At 42.4% G+C, this 22,337-nt stretch overlaps 1 protein-coding gene and 1 pseudogene across 2 annotated transcripts in view; one reads left to right on the plus strand and one right to left on the minus strand.

Moving 5' to 3' along the window:
• The window catches only part of LOC126175975 (tubulin polymerization-promoting protein homolog), a 457,338-nt gene that overhangs the window by 401,853 nt on the left and 33,148 nt on the right, over positions 1-22,337 (minus strand). The window lies entirely within an intron of this gene.
• On the plus strand, positions 15,207-15,324 carry LOC126177814 (5S ribosomal RNA; annotated as a pseudogene).

A 22,337-nucleotide genomic window follows, 5' to 3' on the forward strand; every position in this document is an offset into this window, starting at 1 on the left:
ACTACGCTCCAGTCCCTAAACCTAGTTACAGAAAGCGAATCAGACGCATTACGTATTCCAGGCCGTAGCAGCCGCGACTTGGAGACACCAGCTATGGTCACTTCCCAGACCGCTGTAGGATCACGTCGGTTCGTCTTCTTCCTGCTGGTACTGTAACTGAGATTTGGCAACAAGGCAACGTATGTTTGGCAACTCTGTGATCGACGAGTTACTTCCTGGTGTGCACGGAATTAAGCCTCAAAGTTCACTTGATTTTACCTGTCATTTCCATTGAATAATCTGAGTTATTATAGCTTGAAGGGTAAGAAAAGATTGAAAATTTACTGTTTTCAGCCCAGGAAAGTCGTTGCAGGTGGAAATCGCAACTAATCTCGACCTTTAAATAGCGGTTTACGAGTTCTAGTTACTATTGCCGTCGTAATAGGAAGCTGAGACCCATACCTCCTCGCCAGCTCTGTGGTAACGTGCTGACCTGTGAAACAGCGTCTGTTACGGTTCGCAGTTCCAGTCTCACTGACTGAAACGTTTTTATCCCTTCTGTGAAAGAGCTACAAGCAGTCAGATCAAACATCAATAAGGAAATCGCAAGAAAATGCTTTCAGTTCATAGTGCAATGTTGAAAAACTTACAATGCTGCACAACAGGTAATGCCTCTTTCCGCTGCTGACAAGCGAATTTTGGGTTTCTAGGAATACGTAACTATATTTATGGAATGCCACATTTGCATACCTCTTGAGTATGACAAAGCATACTAATTAAACACAGACCCAATCAAAATCTAAGTGAGTAGTATTTTACTAATTCGTGTCGATAGAGGCATGCTTGTGTACAGATACTATCGTCGTAAGGTTACCATGGTTAGTTTTATTTCATTTCTTATAATACAGTGCACAATTTTCGTAAGGTTTCCTTTAGTGTTGTTAAAACAATAGTAAACATGAGAGAGAAATTAATCATCAACGATATATGCGAATTCTCTGATGTTACCTATGACAGTCTGACAATGCACATGCAGTTTATTGATTACATGCATGTAGAAAATTTGTTCTGAGTTAAAGCTGTCAATCAAAGTTTGAAGAAGAATAAAATATCACTACCACACGACGGCTAATGTAGAAAATACTTTTCTGACATATTATGGCACGATGCGCTCTCCCTGCACATCTTCGAGATGCATCTGCTGCCTGCTGTCTATTAAACCTGAATAGAACAAAATGTCACAGTAGTTAGTCCTTTTTCCACATGCGACTACTTTGGTTTGAGAAGTGAAGGGAATCATGTTCAAAGTTCCATTAGATTGATAACTTCAGCAGAGAGCAGAATTGCGTTTTAAAAAATGCAACACTGAATGTATTCGAACTCGCGACATCTTATCTATGCTACAAGCTGACACGTAGCTACAACAGCTCGGCAACTATTCCTCCAGAACTTTTGGATTCCACAGCACTGTGAGATTATGCATATGGCCAGGTCTTGACTTCTGAGAGACAAACAGTTACAGCTTTTCTTTTGGACTGAACGACGTTTTCTACTAACAGATAGCGCAATAGAATAGCTCAAGTGGAAAGGAACACTTCCTATTTAAACTTCTGCATCCTACAATGTTGGCAGTTGTGTGTAGGTGGCAGTAACGTGATTTTATTTCTGTGATTACAAAATAGTCGAATGTATGCACTGGGTAGCCGAGGCAGCTAGTTCATGGTGATTCGGTCAACCAAGTAAATGAATTTACTGAACATGCTGCAAATTACTACAGGGAGCCTGTGTGTCAGAATGCTCATCCAGTGTGGCGCAACTGCGTTACGATAGAAAAATGACTCGCAGAGAAGAGGGTTTCGTAGTCTGTTGGACGGATGGTAGGTTGTTATACCTATGGTCTGGGTTCGATTCCCACTTCTGTCAATGATTTTAGATAGGGAGAGACAGATTCCATTCTCTCCTGGCTACACCAAGTGAAGGAGATATAATGGCTGCGTGGTCTGAAAATTCACATTAAAGATGATATTCCTTCTTTACCAAGTAGACGGTAGGTTGAACCACAATAAAGTCTGGAGTGGCGACATGTAGAAACTCTATCAGCAGTAACCTTTCTTATACTAGTTATTTATTTCAAGTGACGACACAAACACTATGTATGGTCACAGGACACTTATTCCATCTTTTATTTGAGCTTCTGTATGTCGATAAAATTGGTTCTGAACTGGGAATGCAACTCAGACCGCCCTTAACGCGGAATTTGATCCCTTCGTGGCAATACAGCTCGGCTACAATTTGTTGTTTGTTCAAAACTGCAGATTCCTCAACACCTTCACATATTATGCGTGAATGGGATCGAATCCTGGCCCGGCACTAAAGATTTAATTATGTATTATCAAGCTCTAGCATGAGAACACCTATCTGCTGGTGGATAATAATTTTGATTTTTAATGTATTTTCATTCGCTGTCAACACTAACGATATATGACGTTTTTAAGTCCCAGTGAGACACAGAACTATTTGCGAGATGACTGTAAGTTCAAAATGCTATTCTGAGCAGCTGGTGGAGAAAAATAAATATTATAGATGAGTAGGACACAAGACAGGACATAGATAATGTCCGTTTGACGTCAACAGTGTGTAACATTTTACTTTTTTTGAATAGGACAATGTTCATCTCCAATAATTTTTAGGTTAGTTACAATAAGCTTACGCTGCAAGAGAATTCGCTTGTATTTTTCAATATGTGGTCTGATGTCGGTTTGAAGGCCTTCCATAACATCGGCAACGTAGTGCAACTCCACCGAGAGCTGTCTGGAGTAGGGTGGAGATAGCAATGTGAAAGTTGCGAGCTGTCGAAGACGATCTTCATATTCCTAATGGCATCGTATACTCTTGACGACGTTTAGCACCTGTGCGGTCAGTCACCCAATTTCAGAATTCATTTTGAGTAATCCTGCTAAATTCCCAAAATATTGTCTTTTTATATTGATGAGTAATATGGATAGTCGTCACGTTAATGTGCCGTCTACAACGCAAATTTAATGTTACTATCCTAGGAACTAACCTGCAATACGTTTTGTATTTCATAATCGGAACTATCTGCATTAACCGTCATCAGAGCAATGTCAGGGAACAGAATGCAGCAGTGCCTACTTGAGGACCTCTTTGAGTCGTGTTCTAAGGAAGGAGTAGTTGCTGGTTCACATTATATTACACTAGCGAGAAGTACCGACTTTTCCTTTTCTGTGCAAACATCCAGAACTAAATTCAGTAACTAAATGCTAAGAATATATTTGCATTGTGCCATCTCAAAGATCAATAGATATGGATATAGATATAAATTTTTATATTTAAAGCCATTCTCGTTCTGCGTTGGAATAAACATCATTCATTATTTGCTTGTTCTTGTTACGATTGTTACTGTCATTCTCTCACTCGCAAGAGTCTTATGCTGATGCAGTATGAATAAATTATGCCATTGGATACAAAGCGGTTTAGTTTTGAGACCTAACCCACGAGGGGGGAAGGCACAGTGGTCTGCTTCAGGAATTCCAAGCAATAAAACACAAAAAACAACCCAGGAAGGGTTCGAACAGCTACTTTCACGCAGAGACATGCATTTGGAATCTGTTCATCGTTACGGGGTCAAACAAGAGGGTAACATTACTGAATCAATGATCAGGCTACTTAGTATATAATAGAGCATACAGATTTCACGGAGGAAACGTATGAAGACGCAGACTTCCTCGTTATCAATATGTGCGGCATATCTTTCGTGTTAACGAAAGTAAAATCCCGCTTCACCTCTTCTTACGTGTCAAATGAAATGAATGCCATGAGGAATAGAATATTTGTTGACTGCGTCTCTTCTTGCTTCCATTCTTACCAACATATTTCTTCATTCTCGTGGTAATCATGACATTCTATGTGCATGCTGCAAACGATTGCAAGTGGACAAATTCGACATCGAGGTGCAAAGCGTTTGGTATCTTACATTATATTCAATTCGAATAAGCTTCCGGTGTATTTTTACTTCGTTTGTATTTTTAGATGATTATGAACGTTACGGAAATTTATCTCACATGCTTTATGTTGAATGAGAAACATTGAATGATCCGTTTTGCTTTCCCTACGTTGAGATGATATAACGTCGGCGTCAACAGCCTTCTTCCACGCCGGAAGCTGAAACTTGTATCATTATGGATTAATGATAATTGAATGTCTCATATGTATACATAGCCCACAAGGCGACGTCAGAAACCATCAGGGGAGAACGCCGCATAAAAACCAAACGTGGGCGCGCGTCTCCACTCTGAAGAACCGTATCGGAGAATCTCGGCAAGCATTTCGCTTAAGAGCTGCCTCGTCAGAGAGCCGAGAAATGGCAGCGTCGTAGCAAGTATTTGTCAACACTCTGATAGTGCATTTACTTCCGGGTGTAGGTCGGCGTTACCTCGCTAAATTCACTTGACATTCGTTTTCCACATCGAAGACTCGTACGATATAATCCACTGCAAGATGACACAATTAGAAAGTATATTTAATTTCTGGACTCCAAGAACGGCGTTCTTCACATAAGTAACACCTGTTTGTGTGTGCATTCGGGAGGACGACGGTGCAATCCCGCGCCCGGCCATCCTGATTTAGGTTTTCAATGATTTCCCTAAATCGCTTCAGGCAAATGCCGGGATGGTTCCTTAGGAAGGGCACGGCCGATTTCCTTCCCCATCCTTCCCTAATCCGAGCTTGTGCTCCGTCTCTAATGACATCGTTGTCGACGGGACGTTAAAACAGTAATCTCCACCTCCTCTGTTTGTGTGTTTAAGGTTGCGTTTTGAGGCTCAGGCAACATCGCAGTGACTACAGTCCGCTTCTGGCCACCAGTGTGTCGTTAGCTCAGAGGTTCCCTTGTGCGTTGCAGTGCTTGTACTATAAGTTAGAATCACGGTAGAAGCCGCTGACTACAACCTTTTATTTTCCATTTTAATTAATGGAGTTGCAAACTGCTAGTAAAAATTTCTTATGCGAAATCTGAAGAATGCCTTTAAACATCAATCTTCGTCCGATTTCGACTTAGTAAATTAAGTTAATATCATGGATTTCTGCTTTGCAAATTCCAAGGTGCTTCACTGTAAAATAGGTCCTGAAAAGATTCAAACCGACTGTCAACGATATAAATTTGAGCTTTGTTCGTCATATAGGTCTAACATGTCAGAAGGTTGTTTATGAAGTGCACATGTTCATTAATATAGTTCCCATCTTCTAAATTTTTGCAATAGCATTTAACTGTAGACGTTTTCTAACACCGGCGTTAGCAATTCATTTCCGTTCTCTGAAACCTTCAAAACGACAAATTTTTCTGGTTCAAATCTGATGACCTTAACTATCACTTCCGATCAACAATAAATACTTCATGAACCCATACATGGAACTCCAAATGTGCAGTGTGTCTGCACTGCTACAGAGCATGCATTGCAAGGTATTCACACAGTTTATCGCATAGACTTACCATAAGGAATGAAACAAGAACTGTAATACACTTTACACCACAGACGCTCACTCTGGCTTGACGAAAACATCCAAACATTGACCAAAAGTTGCACAAATAATTAAGTTTGAAAGGAAAAGAAACGAGGTATGAAGCATTTATAAATTCATCGAATGTAGTGAGGTGGTTTAATTTCGTCACAGTCTATAAAATTAATTTCGGGCCATACTCAGCTCTTGCCGATTACCCGCCTACTAATCAGGGCGTCTGTCTCCGTTGCTTTTGAGCGTGAATGGAAATTGTAGAAATTTTCTGTGGAGCAACATTTAATAATAAAGCGTTTTAAATCATCAAAAGCGATGAGCGGTAGCAGGCGCTTTCGATAAAGAACGGGGGAGTGCAGCGCCGCTGCTGTCGCCACGGCCGCTGCCAGTAGCCAGCAAATGGATCCCGGAGCTTTGCCGCATACGGCGTCCAGAGGAGGACAGTCTGCAGGAAATCTGCCGCAAAATCGTTACTAGATAAAATTTTGATATCGGTGTGTCACAAAGCGAAATAGATTGAATCTGCGCTACCATTACATTCACGTCTTCAGCATTCAGACAGAAGAGGTTATAAAAATATTTTATGCCAGCTGCTCTCGATCCCCTGACATTATGAACAGAAACAACGCACGCTACCACTAGACCACAGGCGTAATCAGCCTAGAGTCTCTCTATCTTGGGACAAGTTTTCCTCCAGGAAGTGCCGCAGTCTACAGTGTTGCCAGATTGTGCAGATAACCGGACTTAGAGAATTAGTGAGTTGGCCACTTTTTTTGTCCCATGTCGCGATCGGCGCGGAATTAGCCTCTGAAGCGGCCGGCCGCCGGTCGAGTTTTATGTCAAAGAGTGTACATATAATGAAAGAGGAAGAAATTTCTGAATTTTGCTTTGTTTGTGACTCACGACATATGTATTGGTAAAGTTTACAGTTTCTATGGAACTACCATTCGTTTTACGAAGTCGTCCGGATTGCGAAAAAAGGAAACAAGATACACCCCACCGAAAATAGCTAATAGCGTTATCCTGAGCTTTAACACCACCAGCTCATTGAAAGACTGGGATTATGTATAGAAAGCAAGGAACTTGTAGCCGGCCGCGGTGGTCTAGCGGTTCTGGCGCTGCAGTCCGGAACCACGGGACTGCTACGGTCGCAGGTTCGAATCCTGCCTCGGGCATGGGTGTGTGTGATGTCCTTAGGTTAGTTAGGTTTAAGTAGTTCTAAGTTCTAGGGGACTTCTGACCTAAGATGCTGAGTCCCATAGTGCTCAGAGCCATTTGAACCATTTTTTAAAGAACTTGTACCTATGAGAGTAACTACTCTCAGATATGTCAAAGAAAAAAAAGAAAGAAAAAGATCTGCGACCCCTTACTATCATTTTGAGCTTTCTGCCAGACACTAGCAAACACCAGTAATATTTGTGAACCAGCGTCTTACCTGTGCATTGTTTTCTGAGTCGTATGTCTTTGCTTTTCTTTAAAGTACTGCTGCAGTCAGCGCGAAAAGTGTCCGTGTAACACAATATTCGGCATTTTACGCGTACGGTACCAGTGATCATCTTGGCGTATAGTGCCCTTACCCGCTTCTGAAATTTGTTAATGGCGACTTGAGCTTTGTTTTGGCGGTATTTGTTACGACTGTGTACGAAAAATTATTTATACTGGCTTAAAATTTACACATATATGTAAAGAGCAGAAGAAATTTAAGAAACAACGTAAGGACCGCAGTCTTGCCATATCGTCCCATTCCTAAATATGTTCGATGTGTTTTGCTAGCAGTTGTTTAACCGCTTGCTACAGGAGTACTACACGGTAGTTACCAGAAAAATGTACGACGGCGACGAACTTAATAATAATGGAAATAAGAGTAATTTTCAGAAAGATTTAAAGTCACTTACTTTGGTTCAGAAGGGTGTCCAATATTCAGCAATACACATTTTCAGTATATGCCAGCAGCCAGAAAAAGTTTAACTAATAATAAAGGTTCAGTTTATAGAAGAATCTAAAGGTTTTATCGGTGGCCAGTTCCTTCTACTCCATTGATGAATTTCTTAGCGGAACCGACTGATGTGTGTATGTTATTAATAATAACATATAATGTGAATATTGCGTACAATCTGGCTCCTGTACAAGTTTTGTGCAGTGATGCGTTCATTGTAAATAAATGCTGTAAAATATTTTTGTTTATTTATTTTTTATTTCATGATGCGTGGCTACAGTAGCCTAAGAATTATCATATGCACGTAACAGTATTGAACATTAATATTTGGTGACAAGTTTTAGACCCTTTTAAATGTAAATAAGATACAGATTCCATATCTCAAGGGAAATTCCATTTGCGATCTGTGGAAGGTGCATTAGTATATCTGTTCTTACTTTGTGGATATTTATTGCATGTTCTTGTTTTCTGACATGTTTCACATCCCAGAGGATCTCGTGACTATAGATCAATTGGAACGAAAAATACATCTAATCTAATCAAATGGAATCAGGTCCATTAGGGAGCATGGCTACTAACAATGCCTTATGTTAAACAGACTTAAGCTCTCTGGACTAAATATAACGTGCAGTCAAATGAAGACGAGACAGATGGAAAAATTGAGTAAACTGTTTATTATTTCAAAAGTAATACATTTATCTCACTGTTATGGAAGACGGTAAACTGTTTATTACTTCAAAAGTAATACATTTATTCCACGCTTAGAGAAGACGGTCAATGCCTTCATGGAAAAATGTTTGCGATTGCCTATGGGGTCAGGATTTTACCCACGCATGCACCTCTTCGTCTGAAGCAAATCGACGACCACGAATGTCTTTTTTCACGACTTCAAACATAAGAAAATCGCATGGAGAAAGATCAGGACTGTGTGCAGAATGTATAAAGGCTTCCCAGCGAAACTTCTGCAGCGTAGTCTAAACAAGCTTGGCAACACCGGGGTCCGTCTCACGCTGGGATTAATATTTTAAAAATTATGGCGACAGGTTTTGAAAAAAAAAAAAACAGTTTACTTACTTTTTTCCCGTCTGTATCCGTTCCATTTGACTTTCTTCGTATATAACTCAGCCCCTTAAAAAGCACACTGGTCGCTTTGAAGCACAGTAGACGCTGTAGAACTGGTACCAGAGGTTCACGTTACCCTCCACCAAAGATATGGTGAGTAAATGCCCGTCGATCTTATGGAACAGCGCAGTTAGGTTGGTCGAGGTGGTGCTGTCACAGAATGGCAGAAAAGAACTACAGTGTTTGGACGTGCCCATGCAACAAGTCTATATGAAATGATGAACCCATCGCAGTGACGTAAGAAGAGCGGTCGTAAAAAATCGTAACCGATAGGTACCTGAGACGAGTATCGTGCCTTGTCAATGACAATACTTTTCAAACTGACCATAAATTGTTGGATGGAGTGAATGCAGCACCACCGCAAGCAGGTTCCGACCGAATATTGCGAAGGGAGCTACATGTGACAGTCCCTTTGAGACGGGTACTTGTCGAAAGACTATTGATCAAGCAGCAAGTAAGGGTGAGGCAAACAACACAGAAACTGGACAGTAGCTGACCGTAGACTTGTACAGTGGTCCGACGAGTCGCGATTTTGCCTCTTTTCAGATGATGCAGGCTTCGGATGCACAGACATCCCAATGAGGATTTTAGCTCGTAGACTCTGGAGGGCACAGTTCTGGCTGGGAATAGTTCCGTGATAATTTGAAGTGTCTTTCCTATCACGGCTTGAACCCCCTCATTCAGCTTGCCCTGAACGTGAACCAGAATCTTTATTTCAGCATTCTAGGTGTCCAAATGTAGCCATTTCTACTACATCTTCATGGTAAGAATGCTGTGAACACTCCCGTCTTGCCGGCCGGTGTGGCCGAGCGGTTCTAGGCGCTTCAGTCTGGAACCGCGCGACCGCTACGGTCGTAGGTTCGAATCCTGTCTCGGGCATGGATATGTGTCATGTCCTTAGGTTAGTTAGGTTTAAGTAGTTGTAAATTCTAGGGGACTGATGACATCAAGACGTTAAGTGCCATAGTGCTCAGAGCCATTTGAACCATTTTTGAAATCCCGTCTTGCAAGATTATATTAGCCCTTATTAAAGGGCCGCATACATACATTCCTAGTTTGACGAACACTCAGGCAACCTTCGCACCTGGACTAGACTGATAAATCACTTGATGTTAATACCACAGAAAATGTCTGGACGGTATGCAAGAGAGAGTGAAACTTAGCAATGAACACCCACGCAAACTGATATTTCCAAAGTATCTACGAGGGACGTTCAAAAATTAGACGAACTGCTGTGGGAAAAAAAACTGTACGTTTACAAAATGAAACCAATATTAATGCAGTTGTTCCAACTATGAACTAGTTTCTTCATACCTGATGTAAAGAAGCTTTTGTCTTGTTGTTTGAGCCACTTCCCACAAATTCTTCGATCTTCTCATTGTTGTCGAACTTTTTTCCACTTAATGCCTCATTGAGTGACCAGAGAAATGAAAATCCGAGGGAGCCAAATTGGACTGTAGGGAGTATGAAGTGTTATCTCCAAACCCATTTTATCAATGGTTTCTTGGGTTACCTTGGCAGTGCGAGGGCGACGAATGTCGGGTAGTAATATCGCGCCTTTTCTTCAGGATCTGTGGCCTTTTAATCTCATTGCTGGCTTTACTTTGTTGATCGGCATGTTTGAGTAATAGGCACTGTTTATTGTACGTTGGTCTTCCAAATAATCACAAAACGACGCCTTGGACATCTCAAAAGACATCAGTCACTGAGCTTCGACGGTTTTTGGACTGTTATACGCACTTATAAAAATTCCCGGGATTCGTACAACTTTCACCAAATTGTAAAATCATTCGGTAAACACTGTGGCCTGTTTTTCGCCTTCAGAAAGCAAAATACGGACTAGTGAACGTTGTTCGACTAATATGGAACTTCAAGCCGATCTGCCATCATTAAAGCAATATTGAGGTTATAAACAAAAGAATTGTTATCGTCAGCTGTTCTCAGCTCATTCTAGTGATGCCAGTCTAAAGTTATGAAAGTACAAAACTCCTCCAAGAAACTGTTTCATTTGTACATCAATTTGTCTGTTTAATTATTGAAGCTTTTGCTGGATATGGCATACCTGAAGGAACTTGTGCCCTCTCGTCCGCGCAGAACTGAGGCCGTTATCAAGGCAGAAGCGATCTTACACGGAATTAGCGTCATGTCTCCTGGACGTAACCAATTTTTTTTATCCATTGGGCTTGCAGTAGAACTCATTACTTTGAAGTCGAAAGTACGAGGCGTGTTTTTGAAGTAAGTACAGTTTTCAAATTTAAAAAAAAGACGTCCTAAGAAATCTCAATGATTTTATTTTTACATGAAAGGCTGTGCCTTAATCTACTTTTCTACATAATTTCCGTCAATATTGAGGCATTTGTCATAACGTTGTACCAGTTTTTGAATACCCTCCTCATAGAAGTCTGACGCCTGACTTGTTAACCACTGCATCACCACTGTTTTGACTTCGTCATCGTCTTGAAGACGCTGACCGCCCAGGTATTTCTTCAAGTGCAAGAACAGATGGTAGTCACTGGGCGCAAATCGGGGCTGTACGGAGGATGATCTAGAGTTTCCCATCGAAAAGATGTGATGAGATCTTTGGTCTGATTGCCGCATGCGGACGGGCATTGTCTTGCAGCAAAACGATGCTTTTGCTCAACTTCCATGGACCGTTGCTTTGATTCTGGTGTGAAGTAGGCCACCCATGTTTCATTGCCCGTAACAATTTGGCTTAACAAATCATCACCGTCGTTGTGGTACCGCTCATGGAAAGTCAATGAACTGTCTAAACGTTTGGTTTTGTGCACATCCGTCAACATTTTCGGTAGCCAACGTACGCACAATTTTCGGTAATTCAAGTGCTCGGTAACAATGCCATACAAAACACTACGAGAAACATTAGGAAAGTCATCCCGCAAGGAGGAAATCGTAAAGCATCTGTTTTCTCTCACCTTATTGGCCATTTCCTGCACCAAACTTTCATTACCGAACGAAGGACTCCCGCTACGTTGTTCATCATGCACATTTGTGCAGCCATCTTTAAATGCTTTCACCCACTTTCTTACCATTCTATCACTCATAATGTTTTCTCCGTAAACTGCACAGATCTCACGATGGATATCGATCGCTTTTAGGCCTTTAGCACTAAGAAATGTTATAACAGCCCGTACTTCACAGTTGGCGGGACTCACGATTATCGGAGGCATCTCAGTACACAACCTAAGCAAGGAAGAATCAGACTGTAATGGCGTCAGTGCTTAGATTAAGGTACAGGCTTTCATGTAAAAATAAAATTATTGAGATATCTTAGCACGTCTTTTTTTTTAGTTTCGAAACGGTACTTACTTAAAAAACATGCCTCGTATTTAACGTGATGTGTCGGTACATAGCTAAGGTGTAGGCAGCCGGTGGCGATGTTCTGATTCCTGCCGAGTGATGCACTCTTTTCACTCGCAGATGTCGGATTGAGGGCCTGCCTTCAATGTTGAAACCTAGTGGATGGAGGCAGTGCCAGATTAGGCGCTGTTTGCCTGCCCCATCCTGTGGCGCAGCTCCGTCCATTTTGCAAGACTGGCTTTCCATTCCGCATCGGCCCACCCTGACCGTAATCCCGCCGCCAATACTGAATGGAAGCCGCAGCTCGCTGCTATTACGGGATGACCTGAAAGGTTTCTCCTTGCGGAGAGCTCATTGAGGGCAGTCATTAAATTTGCTCTCCTCCCTCTACCCGAACTCGCCCCGTTCTCTTTCTCGCTCGCTGCCCTGGTTAGCCACGTGGCTGGTTTCACCCCGCTAGCCATCGACCGCTGCAAAGGGAATGAGGTCAGCTCCGCGAATGGCCCTCGAGGGCTGAAGCCCGCGCCGCCAGAACGCGCCCCTTCGTGCTACAAACAGTGTAAGGCATGTTGCCATAGCTAGATGTTCTTGAGGAGACCGACCACTGTGAAACTCTGCAGACCTGAAGCTACTTCCCGAAAGAAACACGAAAAAACAAATAAAATAAAATAACTGGAAAACTGCGAATAGGACTCGCACTCTGAGGGTTCTGTACAAACTTTAACTTATGCATGAACGAAATAATAATAATAATAATACACTCTAAGACAAAAAAGGACGCACAACGAAGGAATTATCCGAATGGGATGGAATCGGTAGATCTGATGTACATGTACAGACAAATAAATGATTACAGTTTCGTATAAATTGGACGATTTATTCAATAGAAAGAGCTTCATAAATTCAACAAGTCAGTGACGCGTTGATACACCTCTGGCCCTTATGAAAGCAGTCATTCGTCTTGACTTTGGTTGTGTTGTTGTATGCATTCCTGAGGGATATTGTCGCAAATCCTGTCCAATTGGCGCTTTAGATCGTCAAAATCCCCTACCTGAAATCCCCAAATATTCCCAATTGAGTGGAGACCTGGCGACCTTGCTGGCCATGGTGGGGTTTGGCAAGCACGAAGACAAACAGTAGAAACTCTCGCAGTGAGCGGACGGTCACTATCTTGCTTGCCGAGAAGAGCAACAAAATGGGCGATGGAATATCTTCGACGTGCCGCTGTGTGCTGTAAGGGTGCCGTGGATGACAACCAAAGGGGTCCTGCTATGAAAAGAAATAGCACCCCAGAACACAACCCGGCGACACTCGGGTTGGTCTCCGACCACAGTGCGGCCCCTCTCCAGTCACTTCTTCAGCCTGGAATCTCATTAAGTGGGGCAGAGTTGTCGTCAGTGATGAATCCCTCTACTAACTGAGCCCCGATGACCAGCGCAGCGACCACGTGTTGGCAGATGCCCCACATAGCAGTGGGATACCACCCTGACTGTGGCCGCCGTACGGCTACAACCAGGAGTGATCGTCTGGGGTGCCATTTTTTTTCTTAGCAGGACCCCTTTCATTGTCATCGACGGCACCGTTATAGGCTGTCCTGGCCCGTACATTTCAGCAAGACAATGCCCGCCCGCACACAGCGAGATTTTCTACCGCTTGTCTTCGTGCTCTATTCCCTTCCATTCATTTCTGCACTCCATCATGGAGTTGTGGCAGGAAGAATGGCTGGCGGTGACGGCAATTAAATTGCGGTTGGTGAAGTCAACAACTCGGCCGTGGCGTACCTCCTGCCGGGTGCTCAGGCGGGAAGAAGTGACCATCACGCGTCTTCGGATTGGGCACTGTCCTCTCGCACATAGTTTTCTATTACGGCGGGAGGATCCCCCGATTTGTGATGCTTCTGGTGTGCACATCTCTGTCCGGCACATTTTAACAGACTGCATTTTATACCGTGATGCAAGGGCAGACGCACAAGTTGATGGGGATCTGCTCTGTGATTTAGCTAATGATGAGACATGTGTGTCTAGGGTTTTAAAGTTTTGTGATGTGTCTGGACTCTGGCCTAAACTTTTAGGCTGGAGGTTTTAGTGTATTGCAAAGTGATTGGCTCCTCCCTTTTTTCTTGCGGTCAGCCAGCCACTACCATCTGCTATATTGTCTTACCTCCCTCTACCACTTTCTTCCTGGGCTGTCCATGTTTTACTGCTGGCGGCATGCTTCGTCCCACGCTTCGGTGTGGGTAGGCACATATTTTTCCAAGCTAGTTTCCTGTGTCTTACATTCTGTTTTATCTTATTGTTCTGAGTCTTTTCTTGACACCCATCTCAATCTGTTACTGATTGGGCGCTGAAGACCTTGCCGTCGTGCGCCCTTAAAACCCTCTCCATCTATCCATCCTGTCCTCGTGCTTGCCAAACCCTTCCTGGCCAGGAGGGACGCCGAATCTCTCCTCAATTAAGAAAGTTATGAATATTATGGGCAGGGCCTTCCAACCATTTCGGGACTTTGATAATCTAACACGCCAATTGGACAGAATTTGGCACGATATTCCTCAGGAAGACATCCAACAATGCTATCAATCAATGCCAAGCCCAATAACTGCTTGAATAAGTGTCATGAGTGAACCAACGCATTATTGGTTCAAATGGCTCTGAGCACTATGGGACTCAACTGCTGAGGTCATTAGTCCCCTAGAACTTAGAACTAGTTAAACCTAACTAACCTAAGGACATCACAAACATCCATGCCCGAGGCAGGATTCGAACCTGCGACCGTAGTGGCCCTGCGGTTCCAGACTGCAGCGCCTTTAACCGCACGGCCACTTTGGCCGGCCCAATGCATTATTGACTACCTTAGTTTCTGAAGATATATATGTTTAGAAAATTGTCCATTTTTTCTGAAATTGTAATAATTTGTTAGTGTCTCGATATAAATCACATCTACCGATTTCCGTCGCATTCGGATAATTCTTTTCTCATACATCGTTTTTTCGTTTTTGTGTAACAACCTCGTGTGGCTCAATAGCCTCGTGCTAATCTCTCTGTCGCACGCCACTTCGGCGGCTTGCGTGTCCCTAAACCACAGTTTAACATGGAATCCGTATTACGTGTCGTTTATGGCCACTCCTCACTTCGTTGAGAGGACACCGAGACTACCGGTTTCTAGAAATGCGCAGAGCTGCTACATCAGGCCCGCACATATGTGTACAGATTTTGATGAATGAGTTTGCCAGTATCTAAATACAGTATGTGACAAAAATGAGATGTCTTTTCAGTGCATTGTCTTCGAACCTTAAATTTTTCACGTAGCCAAGGGACCGAAGGGCAACGGCCTTGCCGTAGTGGGTACACTGGTTCCCGACAGATCACCGAAGTTAAGCGCTATCGGGTGTGGCCTGAACTTGGATGGGTGACCATCCGGGCCGCCATGCGCTGTTGCCATTTTTCGGGGTGCACTCAGGCTCGTGATGGCAATTCAGGAGCTACTCGACCGAATAGTAGCGGCTCCACTCAAAGAAAACCATCATAACGACCGGGAGAACGGTGTGCTGACCACACGCCCCTCCTATCCACATCCTTATGAGGATGACACGGCGGTCGGATGGTCCCGATGGGCCACTTGTGGCCTGAAGACGGAGTGCAAGGGACCGTAGAACTTAGTATGTGACATAAATTTCAACATGATACCTGCATCCTTTTCTGAGAAAAAGTCGGACAGACAGACAGATGGACAACAAAATGATCTTATATGGATCCCGTTTTTACCGAATGATGTACGGAACCCTACAAAAACATCAGGCATGGCATAAAATTAAACTACAAACAGCTCCCTATTTTTGGCACTTTACAAGTAGTCTGGCACTTGCCAAAGAGTATTCGGTGATCTAGATTTTTAACTTTTGGCTGATCCTGTGAATAAATTCATGTGGTAAGAAGGATCGAATGTACCTAGAAACACAAAAAATAGTGTTCTGCCATAAAGATATCTTGAAATGTAGAATGTGTAGGAATAAACACTGTGACAACTGTAGTGTTACTTTTGCAGGTCCCGTATTTGCCTCCAAATAATAAGTTGGTAATCAATTAGTGTGGAGCTTTCCTTTCCTAGCAGCGATCTTTTTGTGATTCCTAGGTTAACAGAGGCTATTAAATCTATGTCGTTGTTCCTGAATCACGCTAAACCTACACTGAAGCGCCAAAGAAACTGGTATATGCAAGCGTATTCAAATACAGAGATATGTAAACAGACAGAGTATGGCGCTGCGGTCGCCAATGCCTATATAATACAAGTGTCTGGCGCAGTTGCTAGATCAGTTATTGGTACAATGGCAGATTATATAGATTTAAGTGAATTTGAACGTGGTGTGATAGTCGGCGCACGAGCGATGGGACGCAGCTCCTCCGAGGTACCGATGAAGTGGGGATTTTCCCTTACGACCATTTCACGAGTATACAGTGAATATCAGGAATCCAGAAAAACATCAAATCTCCGTCATCGCTGCGGCCGGAAAAATATCCTGCAAGAACGGGACCAACGACGACTGAAGACAATCGTTCACCGTGACAGAAGCGCAACCCTTCCGCTAATTGCTGCAGATTTGAATGCTGGGCTACCAACAAGTGTCAGCGTGCGAAGCATTGAATGAAACATCCTCGATATAGGCTTTCGAAGCCGAAGATCCACTAGCGTATCCTTGATAACTGCACGATGTAAAGCTCTACGCCTCACCTGAGCCCATCAACATCAACATTGGACTGTTATTGATGGAAAACGTGTTGCCTGGTAGGATGAGTCTCATTCAAAATTGTATCAAGCGGATGGACGTGTATGGGTATGGAGACAGGCTCATGAATCCATGGACCCAGCATGTCATCAGGGAACTGTTCAAGCTGGTGTATGTTCTGTAATGGTGTGGGGCGTGAGCAGTTGGAGTGATATAGGACCCCCGATACGTCTAGATACGACTCTGACAAGCGACACGTACGTAAGCATCCTGTCTGATCACCTGCATCCATTTACCATTGTGCACTCCGACGGACTTGGGCAATTGCTGTAGGACAATGCGATACCCCACACGTCCAGAATTGCTACAGATGGCACCCGGAACACTTTTCTGATTTTAAACGCTTCCGCTGGCCACCAAACTCGCCAGACATGAACATTATTGAGCATATCTGGAATGCCTTGCAAGGTGCTGTTCAGAAGAGATGTCCATCCCTTCGTACCCTAACGGATTTGTGGACAGCCCTGCAGGATTCATGGTGTCAGTTCCCTCCAGCACTACTTGATACATTCGTCGAATCCATGCCACGTCTTGTTGCAGCACTTCTACGTGCTCGAGGGTGTCCTACACTATATTAGTCAGGTATGCCAGTTTCTTTGGCTCTTCAGTCTAGTTTCTAACCAGACAATGAAACGGCTAACCATTCTGTACTACACACCAAATTTGCAACGCTAAAGTAATTTTCGAACATAAATATCATCCGTTAGAACACAAAGTACATCGGTTCTTATCCGCAACCAGGGGAAGTTGATACTTGTCGATTACAGTGCCATATACAACGAAAAGAAAACAATGGCTAAGTAAACCGCAAGTGTTTTTTGGAGTAGAATCCGAATACGCAACAAAAGGGGGGAGGGGCATTCGAAAATACAATATTTACTCCGTCCAGTAAGAGGGTGGTTGGGAGGTGGCCTGTTGTAGCACAAGCAGATGTCCTCTTAGCTAATATTAACTTTTCACAGAAAGCATTTTTGTCGTAAGAATCGCCGTTTTCGACATATTTAATTGTCTCAAGTTAAAACAAACACCCTGTATGTCTCGCTGTATTCTTCTCTATGTGTTCCTTCTGATCGCTTTTCTTTTCACTTGGTGTTTCATAGTGTGTCTTTTAAGATGGTCTAGAAATGTTCGATTGGATTTAAATAAGACTTGTGTGCAGGAGCTTTAGAGCGTTTTTCAGAAACAACTTCCTAGTATTCTGGCCACTGTGCATAGGATCACATCTTGATCGAAGGCGTTTTTTTTCGCTTTGAATTGCACGTTTGCCTGCTGTATATCAGCACACATTCATTACCCTTTATGTAATTCAGACTACTGACACTGGCCGAACTTATGTACACCTAAACAATCACTGAGTCATTTATTCGGTTCTTTACGTTGCCGTTGTGCATTCTTCTTGCGCCAGGTTGTGTACCTCCCACTAGAACCAGCTACGATGAACTTAATCTTACTTCGTTCTCTCAAAATAAGCATATTCCTGCAGACCTGAGCGTGATTTTGGCATCGCATATCAGCCCTTGTCGGTATTGGTTTTATGAATTCATACTTTCTTCCAACTACTTGCTAGGCTCTAAACTGAACACAATTCTCACTGCAGTTGCTAATAACTAGATTCCTGTTTTGAGTAAATCTGTAGATACTTTTGTCGAACTGTTTATAGTCTCCTACGACTGGTATGTGTGTTGGAGACAGCGTTCATTTAATTCTTGGAAGATCTTACAACAATCTGCCATATTTCTTTAACTGCTGTGCATTTATTATAATTTTAGCTGCGCTTCGGTTATCTCTACAATGTTTTACAACTCTTCACCCTGTCTAACTACTTGTCAACGCCTTCATGTGTGTCACAATACTGTTGCCGACAACAACAGACAGTTATGTGGAACTCCCATTTCCTTGTGGCAGCGTATGGTCTACTTTCAGATTTTTGTTACGTACTTGCAGATAAGTCATGGACAGAACTTCTTAGCTTTCCCAGCATGTTATACTGTCACAGTACTTTATTTCTGAAGACCGGGCGTGAGTCGTGCTTCGGTAGCTCAGATGGTACGGCTGCCCTCTGTAATAAAAAAAACTGAGTTAATGGATCAACAACGAACTGAAACGGGTGTGTATCGACGTCCGCCTAGAGCAGATACAACGAACGTAAACGAACAAAATGAAATTTAAAAAAAGAAAAAAAAGATGGTAGAGCACTTGCCCGCGAAAGGCAAAGGTCCCGAGTTCGAGTTTCGGTCGGGCACACAGTTTTAATCTGCCAGGAAGTTTCATATCAGCGCACACTCCGCAGTAGAGTGAAAATCTCATTACGGATGGACAATTTTTGTTTGTATCAACTTTTATGTCTAATGCTTTTTATTTAGATCGAAGACATTTGTTTTAGTTTAATTTTTTTAGTGCACATGTAAAATAAATACTACGTTATTCAATATCTGCCTCGTACATTATTGTTCGCGCAGTGACTTGTCTTCTGAAGATGCTACAAAGTCGAAATACTGAAGTGCCTGAATACTTTTTACGCCCACCATACATGTGTGAGCACGCTGTTAACGCAGTATGTGTTCAGCCCTGTCTGGGTCTCCTCGCCGTGTATTCCAGAGAATTCCACGACTCATAATAGTCGCTATGACACTCACTCTGTTTACAATTCTACGAAGACTCATAAGGCTGACACTGCGCGTTCGACAAAAATTTGTGCAGAAAAAAAAACCTGAATCACAGGAAGAATACGACGGAAGTAATCGGAGGAAATGTACCTCGTCTTACTCTCTGCAGAAACTCGGCTCATTCGTCAGCCGTTATATAGTCGACACCAGGTCCGCTTTTCTCACAGGATAAATGCCATCTGAACAGTTAGCTCTTTTCGTCTTGTGAAACAGCGCGTGTGGTACAGCCGTTACCGACTCTCTACTCAACTGATGGAGACTTTTGCACAGCGATGTAAAACAAAAAATTATTTTCCAGTCGATCCCTCAAGCGCTTTCCATGTACACATATAGAATAATAATAAGTAGTTGTCTTGATGATCTTGCTATTTTTGCCGATTCCCCAGATACAGGGACAAAACACATTAATTGATTTGAAAACTCAAGCGACCGAAATGGGCTTCTACATCTTCAAATCTGTTTTGAGGAAACGGAGTTTATAATTAACAGGAGGCCAGGGAGGAGGGCTTGAAGTAAGATCACACAAAAATCAGGTGGGCAGAAAGTTTAAAACTTACTATGAGAATGGGTAGAACTGAGCATCGCCGAGAATGAAGCCTTCGCGCCTAGGATCAGTAGGATGGAAATGACGTGCCAACCGAATGACCTAGCGTATTTTGTGGAAAAAAAATTAAAAGTTGCGCTTGTTCACTGAGGTTGAATAGAACCTTCAGTAAGTGGGGATCGCAAATGAAAGCATTCAGGAACAAGAGACTTGATACACGGTATCGTTTACGAGGAAAGCCAAAGTTAAAAGCTGGAGAGTTACTGATCGAAGAAAGAAAGGAGCTTCACAGGAAACGAACGCGAGGATAGTCGGTGCCATTTAAAGCTCTCGGTAAGACACGGATGAAGTAACGTGCTTCCAAAGTAACCTATGGGAAAGAGGAAAAAAGTATGAAGAAGATGACGACGAAAAGACTATTACAAAATTGCATTAGCGTTGCTGTATTGTCGTCTTAAATAGCCGCCGTTGAGGTATTTGAGTAGAATTTGTTGTTTGCGGTACATTTTGAAGAGCTGTAGTGTTATACTTCAGTAAATCGCAGGCACTGTGAGTTGAAGTACTCTGTATTTGGATGAATAGCTGTAGTGAGAGAGCTGCTATTTTAGAACATGAGCGATGCAATTCACACAGAGCATTTGTTTAGGCGTGCCGTGCCGTTGTTAATGCACTTAGCGAGCGGCGAGCTGGTGCGGAAGTCACGGCTCAGGTTACCACCGCTGGCGCCCATGCAAAATACCGACTGTGTACCTAGAGAGGTCAGCTGCTGCAAGGTGGCCGTCCGAGTAACTCCGCAGTGAAGTACCAGACAGTAGTAACAGCAAAACCTCTGAGGAGAGCAACTTTCTAAAGGTCAGAGTTCAGTTTCGCCAGCTGCGGAAAACATACATCAAAAGAAGAGCCCTTACATTGCTTTTCTTGTCCAAATATATTTTGGCAAATTACTATGAGAAATTTCGTCAGAAGTTGTCCGTGTCAGTAACTTATGGGTCAGGAATGCAGGAATGTATTTATTAGTAAAACAGCATCTTTAGTCGCTATATTTTGTTGGTCAAATGTTCGAGCGGAGCGAAAGCGAGACTCCCTAGAAATTACATAATGCATTTTTGTCCGCAATTTTCATAGCGAAAAAAGAAATATTTGCTTGAACATAAAGTAAAGGGTAATTAACAGAAACTTAATTACTGATTTGAGGGAAGACTGAAATATTTCATGAACAACCATTGCTGACTATGTGAATGAAGTGTCTAGTTATTTTGCACATAAAAAGTTAATATAGGTGTGATGTTTAAATGTCGATGAAGGTAACAAAAATAATTTTTTAAATAAACCGATTAAATGTCTTATAAAATGATTTATCACAAAGTGAGAAGTAATATAGATCAGAAAAGCATTTGACGCACCCTTAAGTGATGGTCGAAATTACGTACACCAAATGAGGAGTCCACCAGACAATATCGTCAAGTACCCTTTAAAATTCTAAGCTAAACACTGAACTTTAAATTCTCAATCGATACCTCATTTGTTGTTCATGGTTTCGAGCATCAGTTGAAGGCGCATCGAATGTTTCTCTAATCTGTTTTACCTCTTACTTTTAGACAAACCATTTAAAAAACATTTGCTAGTTATTTTTCAACTTTTTCCTGTTTTAATCCTACACATTTCATCGCTACAGCACCATTCCCAAGCACTACACTAACATTTTTTGCGCATTACACCTAGTTGAATTTATCACCTACATTTGGCCACGAAATTTTCGTCTTCAGCATCAGCGGGAAACTTCCACTTTGCACTTACCCTTCAAATAATGGAACATTCTTTTGGCTGTACTGTTACACAGGTGCAAAAATTGTCCACGTAGAGAATGCTGCTGTTGCTCCGAAACGCGTTGAATTAAAACGGGAAAATAAAACATTGTCCCTACGTATTGATACAAAAATATACCTTAACCCATAATTTAGCACTTTTGTGCCCTCTTCAGTGAGTTCTTTTTTTAGTAATATATGAAAATACGAGAAGCTTTATGATAACATTTGGGAGTTAGAGGTTAGCCTAAACACTTTTGGTCTGTTACAATTATTTACGACAATTAGTCAGAGTTTATAGTCCATGATGGTTTTGTGAAACAGTTGGAGAGCAGATGAAGAATTTTTTTTTCTTTCGCTGCAACTTCGCTACGCGAAAATATTTCTCGCCAATGTACTGTCGTTACTTACAAATTGTTTCAGCGATCACGTCATCATCTTCATGTTTTTTCCATGATGGAGAAGCTTCAAAGCACTGATGTTATTTTTTAGTGTTAGTACACACTAATTTAGACACTAAAATTTAAAAAGGAATGTTTCTACTGACACAGTGGCATATTTTTCCGCAGTGCAATTGCAGTGAAAAGAGACAGTTTTCGTTAAGGCTCTAACTTCTAACTCAAAAACATCATATTGTAGCTGTGTGCTCAAGTGA

The sequence above is a fragment of the Schistocerca cancellata genome, chromosome 3, assembly GCF_023864275.1.
Source record: "Schistocerca cancellata isolate TAMUIC-IGC-003103 chromosome 3, iqSchCanc2.1, whole genome shotgun sequence".
NCBI classification, from domain to species: domain Eukaryota; kingdom Metazoa; phylum Arthropoda; class Insecta; order Orthoptera; family Acrididae; genus Schistocerca; species Schistocerca cancellata.